Here is a 12,670-nt window from a genome sequence, read left to right as displayed (position 1 = left end):
AATCCGATATCGAATATGTACCTAATACAAGATGTAAAAACACTTCGATTTCGGATCGGATAATATAAAAAGCCCTATAACGTGAATTTATTTTCAGGTACTTATAATAATGACTCGAGGCGTGTTCGTTTTCGTAGCGATGCTCATGGCAGTGGTCGCCAGTGTGCAAGTACGTATCTTGTCCCAAACTACGGGTACCGAACCGGAATTATACAGGGAAAATAATATATACTAAGAGAAATACCAATGAGTTTTTCGAAATTTATGTGCGAAATGTCATTTGATATTTGCCAGTCGCTTTTCGGTGAAAGAAAACGGTTTCCTCAAAACCGGACTAATTCCAATAAGGCCTAGTTACCCTTCGGGTTGGAAGGTCAGATGGCAGTCGCTTTCGTAGAACTAGTGCCTACCCCAAATCTTGGGATTAGTTGTCAAAGCGGACCCCAGGCTTGGGAGCCATGGCAAATGCCGGGATAGCGCAATACCTCTGCCACACACTCGACGAGCTTCGTGAGAAGTAGCGAGGGAAGTAGGCAGAGGCATGGTGTGGCCGCGCTCCTCGTCACGCCCACCGCTCCCTATTTTGTCGGTTTTTTGCGCGATTCAAAGGGCCGGCAACAATCTAGTGCGTTAATTGCGTGAGTATGGCAGTGTGTGGCCGGAAAGGACAACATCGCGGCAGCGTGAGGAGCAGCGCGAGGAGCATAGTGTGACCATAGATTAAATATAAGAAGGTCATACCATCCCATATATTAAAATGCGACCGCCTAAGAACGCGCACATACAACACCACACATAGATGGCGCCACAAAAAATGTCTTGTTGCCATCGATTCTTTGATAAATCTATGCCAAAAGTGACACTTAACGCCATCTACAAGTATAATCGAAAGCTACAAGACATTTTTTGTGGCGCCATATGCGCGTTCTTATTAGGCGGTCTCATTTTAATGTATGGGATGATATGATCTTATATTTAATCTATGGTGTGGCAGTGGTCTATACTCTCAGGCGAGGTAGGTAGCTTACCCCTGTATTTAAATAGTAAACCTTTAAGTTCACAATAATTGATGAAATATCAGAAATGATTTGTCTTTTCTATCTTTGCAGTGTATGGATGTGGATCCGTAAGTTACGAGTATTCATAAACCTAGTTGGATTATTAATTATCAAAATTAGTTGAGAATTTATACATTTGTGGCTGTATGTAATTTTCAACACATTTTGCAAAACAAAAAGAATTGCATAGATAGGTGCATGTGTTTTGAGTAGGTACTTCTGTTTCTTTTTCGCTTCCATTCGAAGCTAATACTTATAAAAACCGGAAAAGAGCGTGTCGGCCAGGCGCAGTGTAGGGTTCCATAGTTTCCCGTATTTTTTTCATAACTGTTAAACCTATCAAGTTCAAAATAATTTTCCTAGAAAGTCTTTATAAAGTTCTACTTTTGTTATTTTTTCCATATTTTTTTAACTTATGGTTCAAAAGTTTAGGTAGGGGGGAGACATTTTTTTTCTTTTGGAGCTATTATTTCCGAAAATATTAACAATATCAAAAAATGATTTTCGTAAACCCCTATTCATTTTCAAATACCTATCCAACAATATATAACACGATAGGGTTGAAATTGAAAAAAAAAACACTCCCCACTTTACGTGTAGGGGGGGTACCCTAATAAAACACTTTTTTCCACTTTTTATTTTATCACTTTGTCGGCGTGATTGATATACACATTGGTACCAAATTTCAGCTTTCTAGTGCTAACGGTCACTGAGATTATCCGCGGAGGGTCAGGGTGAAACTATGAGGTTCTTAGGGTTCCTAGTCGACTACGGAAACCCTAAAAACAATTTTGTCAGCGTTACAACAGGTAAAGATTACTGATTCTGTATTAACTTTTGACAGTCCAAACCACCCGTATCATCACCGTCGGACTTATGACTTAATGCAGCAAAGATCGGACCTACGTGGGGGACCAAAATCTCACAACTTCAGACGTCAGTGGTGAGTATCTTTGATAGAGCAGGGGCGGCTCACTCCACGATTCTATCGCCGCGCTACAAGTACATGCTAGCGGCCGCGAGTTCGCGGCCTAATCAGGGGTGGCGCGCATTCTCATGGAACGCACGTTCGCACATTCTAATTGTTACTTTACGTCGCGAGTTTGTTTAAGTTTCATATGCGATGTCCGCGTGTGGAATGGCTAATAAAGCTTAGTTAAATAGACATCATGAATAAAATAGCACAATCTTACATAGATCTACTATTGATTGAGTCCCACCCCACGGAAAAGTTCAATAAGGCTTGTGATGTTGGGACTTAAACAAAAATATATAAATACTGTATATAATATCTAGAAAGTACCCAAGCCATGAATATAATAGTATAACATTTTATCCAAATTTTTTTTTATCCAAATTCGTTTTAATCTATAGGCAACCCTATCGTCCGACGCTGCGCACGTGCGGCCCGTTTCTTTGTTAGAATTTTGTAGGCATTTAAAAAAGCGGCATTTCGTGAACATCAAAGCAGTGGGCCTTCTGTACTTGTACTATTATATATTCTGTGGTTAGAGTCTGTTCTGAAACTCAAGAGTCGTGAAATGTATGGGGTCCAATACATTCCACGACTCTTGACTTTCCGAACAGACTCTACCTATCTATCCGATGTATTGACTGGATGGATGGCTACTGTATCCGTCCTACAACAAGTAATAGATCAAGAGCCCAGGCCCGCCAGACCTTCCTCAAATTCTCAAGGATGAAACTTTGGGACAATGTAGAGTTCACATCGGCGTTTAATGTGTGCATATTTTCTAGTTCGGCCCATCGGCCAATTTTTTGCTATCAAGTGATGAAGGTGAAAAAAAAAAGTGCTTACTTTCCTTAAATTCTCAAGGCTGATTTTTATATATGTGTTAGAGCACGTTGTTAGAAATTGGTTATCATCAATGCCAGACCGTTTCCGCCGGCCATAACTTTTACCAGACGCGACAAAGTTGGCAAAAAACGACTCTAACTTACCTCATTTTCTCAAGCCTGATTTTGATATATGATACGCAGGGACCTATAACTAGACCGTTTGTAAGCAGCCAGACCAATCGGATGGACCCAACCATCCGCCAGACCGACTTAAAGTTTCGATATGAGCATTAGTAGAATTGAAATATTCCGGGTCTATAAAAGCTAAAAACTTGAATTTTCTACATTAAGCTACGTGTATACTCGTATTGTATACTTGACGTAATAAGCGACTTTCAAAAATTTTACTTCTAAGGAAATAAAAAAATGAAAGTTTATATGTGGTGCAAGATTAATTTTAAGCTATGAATTTTAATTACATTGCGTAAGTACATGTGTATTTTATTATAAATATAACTTTTACCAGACGCGACAAAGTTGGCAAAAAACGACTCTAACTTACCTCATTTTCTCAAGCCTGATTTTGGTATATGATACGCAGGGACCTGTAACCAGACCGTTTGTAAGCATCCAGACCAATCGGATGGACCCAACCATCCGCCACACCGACTTAAAGTTTCGATATGAGCATTAGTAGAATTGAAATATTCCGGGTCTATAAAAGCTAAAAACTTGAATTTTCTACATTAAGCTACGTGTATATTGTATACTTGACGTAATAAGCGACTTTCAAAAATTTTACTTCTAAGGAAATAAAAAAATGAAAGTTTATATGTGGTGCAAGATTAATTTTAAGCTATGAATTTTATTTACACTGCGTAAGTACATGTGTATTTTATTATAAATTTAAAGAAGAAAAGTAAATTAAACTTTTTTTTCGGTCGTCGAACAAGGTGGTTTAAAATTAGTTTTAAGATCGATCCTTTTTGCCAACTTTGTCGCGTCTGGTAAAAGTTATATTTATAATAAAATACACATATACTTACGCAGTGTAAATAAAATTCATAGCTTAAAATTAATCTTGCACCACATATAAACTTTCATATTTTTATTTCCTTAGAGTCGCTTATTACGTCAAGTATACAATATACACGTAGCTTAATGTAGAAAATTCAAGTTTTTAGCTTTTATAGACCCGGAATATTTCAATTCTACTAATGCTCATATCGAAACTTTAAGTCGGTCTGGCGCATGGTTGGGTCCATCCGATTGGTCTGGCTGCTTACAAACGGTCTAGTTACAGGTCCCTGCGTATCATATATCAAAATCAGGCTTGAGAAAATGAGGTAAGTTAGAGTCGTTTTTTGCCAACTTTGTCGCGTCTGGTAAAAGTTATATTTATAATAAAATACACATGTACTTACGCAGTGTAAATAAAATTCATAGCTTAAAATTAATCTTGCACCACATATAAACTTTCATTTTTTTTATTTCCTTAGAAGTAAAATTTTTGAAAGTCGCTTATTACGTCAAGTATACAATATACACGTAGCTTAATGTAGAAAATTCAAGTTTTTAGCTTTTATAGACCCGGAATATTTCAATTCTACTAATGCTCATATCGAAACTTTAAGTCGGTGTGGCGGATGGTTGGGTCCATCCGATTGGTCTGGATGCTTACAAACGGTCTGGTTACAGGTCCCTGCGTATCATATACCAAAATCAGGCTTGAGAAAATGAGGTAAGTTAGAGTCGTTTTTTGCCAACTTTGTCGCGTCTGGTAAAAGTTATATTTATAATAAAATACACATGTACTTACGCAGTGTAAATAAAATTCATAGCTTAAAATTAATCTTGCACCACATATAAACTTTCATTTTTTTATTTCCTTAGAAGTAAAATTTTTGAAAGTCGCTTATTACGTCAAGTATACAATACGAGTATACACGTAGCTTAATGTAGAAAATTCAAGTTTTTAGCTTTTATAGACCCGGAATATTTCAATTCTACTAATGCTCATATCGAAACTTTAAGTCGGTCTGGCGGATGGTTGGGTCCATCCGATTGGTCTGGCTGCTTACAAACGGTCTAGTTACAGGTCCGTGCGTATCATATATCAAAATCAGGCTTGAGAAAATGAGGTAAGTTAGAGTCGTTTTTTGCCAACTTTGTCGCGTCTGGTAAAAGTTATGGCCGGCGGAAACGGTCTGGCATTGATGATAACCAATTTCTAACAACGTGCTCTAACACATATATAAAAATCAGCCTTGAGAATTTAAGGAAAGTAAGCACTTTTTTTTTTTCACCTTCATCACTTGATAGCAAAAAATTGGCCGATGGGCCGAACTAGAAAATATGCACACATTAAACGCCGATGTGAACTCTACATTGTCCCAAAGTTTCATCCTTGAGAATTTGAGGAAGGTCTGGCGGGCCTGGGCTCTGGGTCTATAATTGCCCTGACACAACCGCTGTCACTCGGATACCACGTTACTGAAGTAAGTTAAAAGAGAGTAGGCAGAGCACATGAAGCATCTCAGATCTTGAAAGAAGTATAAAAAATTGTAACAACCATAGATATGACGATCATACCACCCAATACATTAAAATGCGACCGCCTAAGAACGCGCACACACTACACCACACATAGATGTCCCCACAAAAAATGCCTTCTTGCTATCAATTACTTGTAGATTGTCGTTGTGTTACTTTCGAGCCATAAATCTATGTCAAAAGTGACACTTAACGCCATCTACATTTAAGTATAATCGGAAGCTACAAGATTTTTTGGGGCGCCATTTATGTATGGTGTAGTGTATGCGCGTTCTTAGGCGGTCGCATTTTAATGTATGGGGTGGTATGATCTTCTTATATTTAATCTATGGTAACAACGAAAAATATAAATAACTGGCAGGGGATCAAATGGGGTCAGACCTCAGGGTCAGACAGGTCGGTCAAAGTCATATATTTAAATCAATATTACCCTATATCACTGAGCAATAACATAATATTATTCACCAGGACGTATACGAATTCAAGAAACGCGTATGCCGACGACGTTGACCATGATCTGAGGAGCATCGAGTAAGTTATAACACCGCGCCGAGTATCTAAATGTTATAAGGTGGACTGATCATTAGGCCATTTGTTTCAAAGTTGTCCCCACTTTTTTTGGATTTGGTAATTTTTATGTGATTTCCACTCAGGATCGCGAGCTCTTTCAATACTAATAGAAGAAAAAAGTGTCTCAAGGTTTTTTCCATTCCGTTACCATTTTTTCATACATTTTGTATGGCGGTAACGGAATGGGAGGTTTGAAAAATGTATGGAAATCTTGGAACATTTTTTTGCTCCTATCAGGATCGGAAGACCTCGCGATTCTGAGTAATGAATCGGGTAAAAAATACCCATGTTACAAAAAAAGTGGGGAGGACAACACTTTGAAAAAAATTCCCAATTATGTAAATTACTATACTTAAATATATATATGAATATGCACAGGCACTATTGTATTGTATTAGCTTACCTGTGAGGATACTTGCTGAGTGATTGCTAAGTGGTAATAAATAATAACAGTGCGTGGAGTCCCTCCGCGCGAAGTGAAACTTCATTACATAACCTCAAAAGCATTTTGTCAAGTGACTATGACGTTTTTGCGTTTAATGACGTCCATATTTTTTAGTGTTTTAAATATTTTACATTGCTCAATTTATTTATTTATTTTGTCAACTAACCATTCGAGCATTCAAAACCATTTTGGGCATTCTGTTCTGTCACTGACTGAGTAAATAAGTGAATGAATGGAATGAGAGTCGTGTTGAGCGGAACGACATCGACAGAATGTTACGCGCTGAGTGAGCGGCAATTCACGCAACGTAACAATGACTGAGTGTTACGAGCTGTCAACTGGAAGTCGCATTAGAAGTTTCACTTCAAAAACGCACTAAGCTACTAAGTACCATGAGCCGAGACCATGAGTTTGACGTTTCAGAATAAGAGAAAGTAAACGCTTATTTTACCTGAATCAGTTTTTATCATTTTTCCGCTGTTTATGCTATCGAGTAACGTCTTCTAGCTATTCCTGAGCTGTTCCTGAGAACGGCGTATAAATACAGTAGGCACTTACTGGCGATAGTACTCTTTATTATACTGTGGTACTGGTTGCGTAGATATCTGGCCCCGTAGCTGAATGGCATTTCTCCGACGCCAAACGAAAGCGATACGCCGCTGGCTCTGTCGCGCCAATACGCAAGCGCGATAGAGATAGATATCTACTAGCGCTTCGTTTCGTGAGCGTTTCGTGAGCGATTGTGCCATTCGGCTAGCCACCCTGATGTCTGTTATTCTGATGTAGGTAAGGGTGACAGTTAAGTTTAGTATGAATCTGGTATGAATACAACAGTTCTAATGAGGTTCTGCAAGATGGCGCATAGTCATATATTTTTAGTCAGGCTTTACGATATACTGCCAACGTCCAAAAATGTAGTTTTTTGATAAATTTATCATTTGTCAAAATGTTTTGGTTCACAGGGGAAGGAAGTAGAATTCCGCGCTCCCGTTCGTCCATGTGCCAAGTAAATTTTCAATTTCTATTCTAATTCTAACCCCGTATTCATAAACGTACTCTAAAGTTATCGAGCCGATAAAGTTCGTTTGTCCTTTTCTATAACACCAATACGTCGGAAAGGGACAAACGAACTTTTTCAGCTTGATAACTTTAGAGTAGGTACGTTTATGAATAAGGAAGTAAGAGTATAACCTGACCACATCATACAAATTTTGAAAAAAAAAAAATCGACATAGTGGACTGACTTCCATGAAACGTGGCTAAGAACACTCCCGACTAACTCAGCTTTCAAACAAACTAAATCTAAACCGGTTCATCCGTTCGGGAGCTACAAATACAATGCCACAGACAGACACACACGTATAGACAAACAGACAGACAGACGAACAGTCGGACAGACGAACAGATAAGCAGACAGACAGACAGACACGTCAAACACCCCGTAGTTTTTGCGTCGAGGGCTAAAGATTAAGCTGATTAATTGTAGTTTAGTGTTAAATGTCACTTTCGAGCCTTAAATTTATGTCAAAAGTGACACTTAACGCCATCTACAAGTATAATCGAAAGCTACAAGACATTTGTTTGTGGCGCCATCTATTTGTGGTGGAGTGTATGCGCGTTCTTAGGCGGGCGTATTTTAATGTATGGGATGGTATGATCTTATTTAATCTACGATTAAATTAAAGTTTATTCGCTTTCTAATACTTATTTTATTTTTTCAGATATAAACAAAACTTACTGGGACGGCAATTGAAGTAGTCAAGTTTCAATGGAAAATTAAAAGGGTATTTTGAAAAAGAAATACTTTGTTTCTATTTATTCTAGTGATAAGCCGCATTCTGAAAAATTCCCAAGAAGGGAATTAATTCCTACAAAGAGAAATTTCCTTTAATAACTGGAATTTTCCACAGATCGGCACATCACTAATTTAGACATAACAGATATTTTTACCTCATAATTTTATACAAACCTCCTTTTCTGTACTCCGGCCGGAAAGCGTCAAGTTTCAGGCCGCTACGCTAAACCATGTTATCGCTACGAGAAATAGTATAGTAAATAAGTAAGAAAGCCTCAAATCACATCTTTGTTGAAAGCAGCTCCGCCTCGAGCGACAAAGATAGGTGACTAATAGCCTTTGCCTGCGGCTTCGCTGGCGTTAGAAAGAGACAAAAAGTAGCCTATAGCACTCTTCACCCCTTCCAATATCTCCACATAAAAAATCACGTCAATTCGTCGCTCCGTTTTGCCGTGAAAGACGGACAAACAAACAGACACATTTTCCCATTTATAATATTAGTATGGATTTGACATTTCTTACTTTACTAGCCTAGATATTTCATAGCCTATATGTAATCTACTACCAAGGATTATTTATACACCGTGTTTCACTTAACACTAAAAACCTGAAAATTGTTTGTTCAGAATCGAGAGTAGAATCGATTGAGCTATATCTTGATGGGGGTAATATTTTTATTTAAATTAGTATGATTAGTTATTTTTTACATGCCTATTCTATTGTATTCGTAATACAACATTGTGTATATCACATTGTTAGAGGTTGTTTACCTTTTTCAGTATTTAGGGGTATTAATACTGGCTGGTTACTTGGGCGATTATTTTTTCCGCTACGAGTTTGACGTTGTTTGTCATTTTAATCTTAATGTTTATCATAAGTCATAACAAATTGAACTCGTACCTAATTACAACCTTGTCATTCTGAATATTGGGTTTAAATTTGCTTACTGCGATTACCTGTCCAATTTGAAGTTTACTGTAACAAAGCTTTAAAGTGTTTTACAATGACATCTTAGCTGTCTATTGGTAAACCTTTATGTCGTTGCAGTAACGTACACAAATAAATAGTTTTATGGTTTATGATGGTAGTTAGCAATTATTTTATTGAGTGTAGAGCTAAAAGTCAAGTAGAGCTGTACAGAAATCTAAAAATTGAATTTTAAAAAAATATCCATCAGATCAAAAGATGAATACTCTAGATGAGTTTAAAAAAATAAAAATCTGTTGGGGTGTCTGAGGTTTTGAGTGATACCGGAAACACGTTGTATAGGCTTTACATACTTCATACCAAGTGATAAAACGTAACGTAACAAATAAATAGTTTTATGGTTTATGATGGTAGTTAGCAATTATTTTATTGAGTGTAGAGCTAAAAGTCAAGTAGAGCTGTACAGAAATCTAAAAATTGAATTTTAAAAAAAGTATCCATCAGATCAAAAGATGAATACTCTAGATAAGTTTAAAAAAATAAAAATCTGTTGGGGTGTCTGAGGTTTTGAGTGATACCGGAAACACGTTGTATAGGCTTTACATACTTCATACCAAGTGATAAAACGTAACGTAACAAATAAATAGTTTTATGGTTTATGATGGTAGTTAGCAATTATTTTATTGAGTGTAGAGCTAAAAGTCAAGTAGAGCTGTACACAAATCTAAAAATTGAATTTTAAAAAAAATATCCATCAGATCAAAAGATGAATACTCTAGATGAGTTTAAAAAAATAAAAATCTGTTGGGGTGTCTGAGGTTTTGAGTGATACCGGAAACACGTTGTATAGGCTTTACATACTTCATACCAAGTGATAAAACGTAACGTAACAAATAAATAGTTTTATGGTTTATGATGGTAGTTAGCAATTATTTTATTGAGTGTAGAGCTAAAAGTCAAGTAGAGCTGTACAGAAATCTAAAAATTGAATTTTAAAAAAAGTATCCATCAGATCAAAAGATGAATACTCTAGATGAGTTTAAAAAAATAAAAATCTGTTGGGGTGTCTGAGGTTTTGAGTGATACCGGAAACACGTTGTATAGGCTTTACATACTTCATACCAAGTGATAAAACGTAACGTAACAAATAAATAGTTTTATGGTTTATGATGGTAGTTAGCAATTATTTTATTGAGTGTAGAGCTAAAAGTCAAGTAGAGCTGTACAGAAATCTAAAAATTGAATAGGTTTTGAGTGATACCGGAAACACGTTGTAGGGTAAACGCAGCTATTAACGCCCCCCTTAAGGCAATTTTTCAATCAACCCTTATTTTTAAGTGTACAGATTGCCCTAAAATATTGTTTTGTAATTTGATATGCTAACTGAATGCTTATGAAAGATAAATATTAAGTGACTTGTGCTTAAATCGTAAATTTAGATGTAAAAAACATACTTTAAAGTTAAAGAGTCGATTGTTACTATTACCGCCCCATAATAATGGACGTGAGGCTATTAACGATTTTTAAGCAGCTATTTCCGACCGTATATGAGAGAAGGTATTTGTGCTCAGTGTAAGTCGTATATACTTACCTGTGTAACTGTAGGTGGCATAGTAACCCAATTATATACCTGTTATACCTACCTATGGAAAAATAACTTATTTTTCACGTTTAAAAAATACTGCAAGGGTGGGTAAGTGAAACAGCAACTAAAACACTTTAATATATCTCCCATGTCATAATTTCAGTAGGTAAGCTGCACAAAAAATATAGTATATGAAATCATCAAAACAATTTAATATAAATTAAAATATTTGCTGACGTATAAATTATTATATTCAATACTTAATAATACATTGTATACCTACACTGCAATTTTTTTTAATTGTAACATTATACTTTGCATCAACTATTTTCCGAATTTTCAGGAAAAAGTGATTGATTGTATATTTTTAATGGTATGAATATAAATGATCTGCAATACATTCATGTGGCTGTTGTTAGCGATTCCTATGAGTCGGTAATAAAATGTCTAAGTGCGGACGGAAAATCTATTACCGACTTATAAAAAAAAATGTTTTATTTATTTTATTGGCCTTCCATTTATAAAACCGTTTGCTGTTTTCTTACATTTTAAATAGGAAGCACATTTACGTGGTTTTAAATAGTAAAAACTTATCATAAACTTTGGTGTTTTTAACATAGTTGCTTCGAAAATATTAGAAGTTTTGTCAACTTTACGACATCAGAAAAAGAAAATTAGATGACAAAGTGTAGGTCGTTAATTATTTTTTCATTAGATTAGCCCGTTTGGATTTGTAAAAGTCCATAAAAACACTTCTCTTCATATGATATAATAATATAAAAGAAAGAAAAACTAAATATGCATAACGTTGATGTTATTGCCGACTCACGGGTCGTTGATAGCTGCTACAACTAGAAACGGTGAAGCTATCACCGTCTTGTTTTAATTTCATGTTTTAAGGCAGTAAATGCCTTTTTTCTTATACATTCTCATATAAAATTAAAAGTTTATAAATAAGTAATTACATTTTGTATTAAAAAGTAAATGACAGTCCTCAATTTTTCAAATAAATGTCTTAACAAGATATGTCACAGGCTTACTTAAAAGCATAAGCGTTACTATGAGATGATCTACGTTCTCGTCCCTTGGGCCTTTATACGAGTAAATTATCTTTTTATCGAAGTACCCCTCAAAGTAATGTAAATGTATTCGATACTCAAGAAACTTTACTTGCAGAAGATCATCTACCCACTACTGCAATATTTCTGGCAACCGCAATATATCGAATTAATAAAATAGATCGGTAATACCTTCCGATTTTCGATGGGGCGTTAATAGCTGCGTTTACCCTATAGGCTTTAGGTACATACTTCATACCAAGTGATAAAACGTAACGTAACAAATAAATAGTTTTATGGTTTATGATGGTAGTTAGCAATTATTTTATTGAGTGTAGAGCTAAAAGTCAAGTAGAGCTGTACAGAAATCTAAAAATTGAATTTTAAAAAAAGTATCCATCAGATCAAAAGATGAATACTCTAGATGAGTTTAAAAAAATAAAAATCTGTTGGGGTGTCTGAGCTTTTGAGTGATACCGGAAACACCGTGTAGATGATTAAATTAAAATTTTCGTGCTGTGATCTACTCTTTAAAAGTAGCCTATATCACCTCTGCAAACAAACAACGATGGTTTCTATCAAAATGTTTTATCAGAACAATGTTATCTTAATCCCTTTGAGAGAGGGTGTGATGTTTACATTATACTGGGTGTTATTAATACGGGGCTATAATACCATGGACCTGTATCGGGTATTATTCTGGGTGTTTTGGTGTAGTAAAGTGGTGTTTCAAATGCCAAGAATAATTTGACGGAGAAGGGTGAAAAATACCTATACTATAATTATGTTTTTGTCTGTACTTCGTTTTTTGTCTACTCGTTATGTGGGTAATTGTATTGTTTATTTGTTTTACAAGGGGGCTAAGTTGTTGTTTACCCG

The sequence above is a fragment of the Leguminivora glycinivorella genome, chromosome Z (genome assembly GCF_023078275.1).
Source record: "Leguminivora glycinivorella isolate SPB_JAAS2020 chromosome Z, LegGlyc_1.1, whole genome shotgun sequence".
In the NCBI taxonomy this organism is placed as follows: domain Eukaryota; kingdom Metazoa; phylum Arthropoda; class Insecta; order Lepidoptera; family Tortricidae; genus Leguminivora; species Leguminivora glycinivorella.
The sequence above is the reverse complement of the archived record's forward strand: the minus strand, read 5'-3'. Positions refer to the sequence as shown.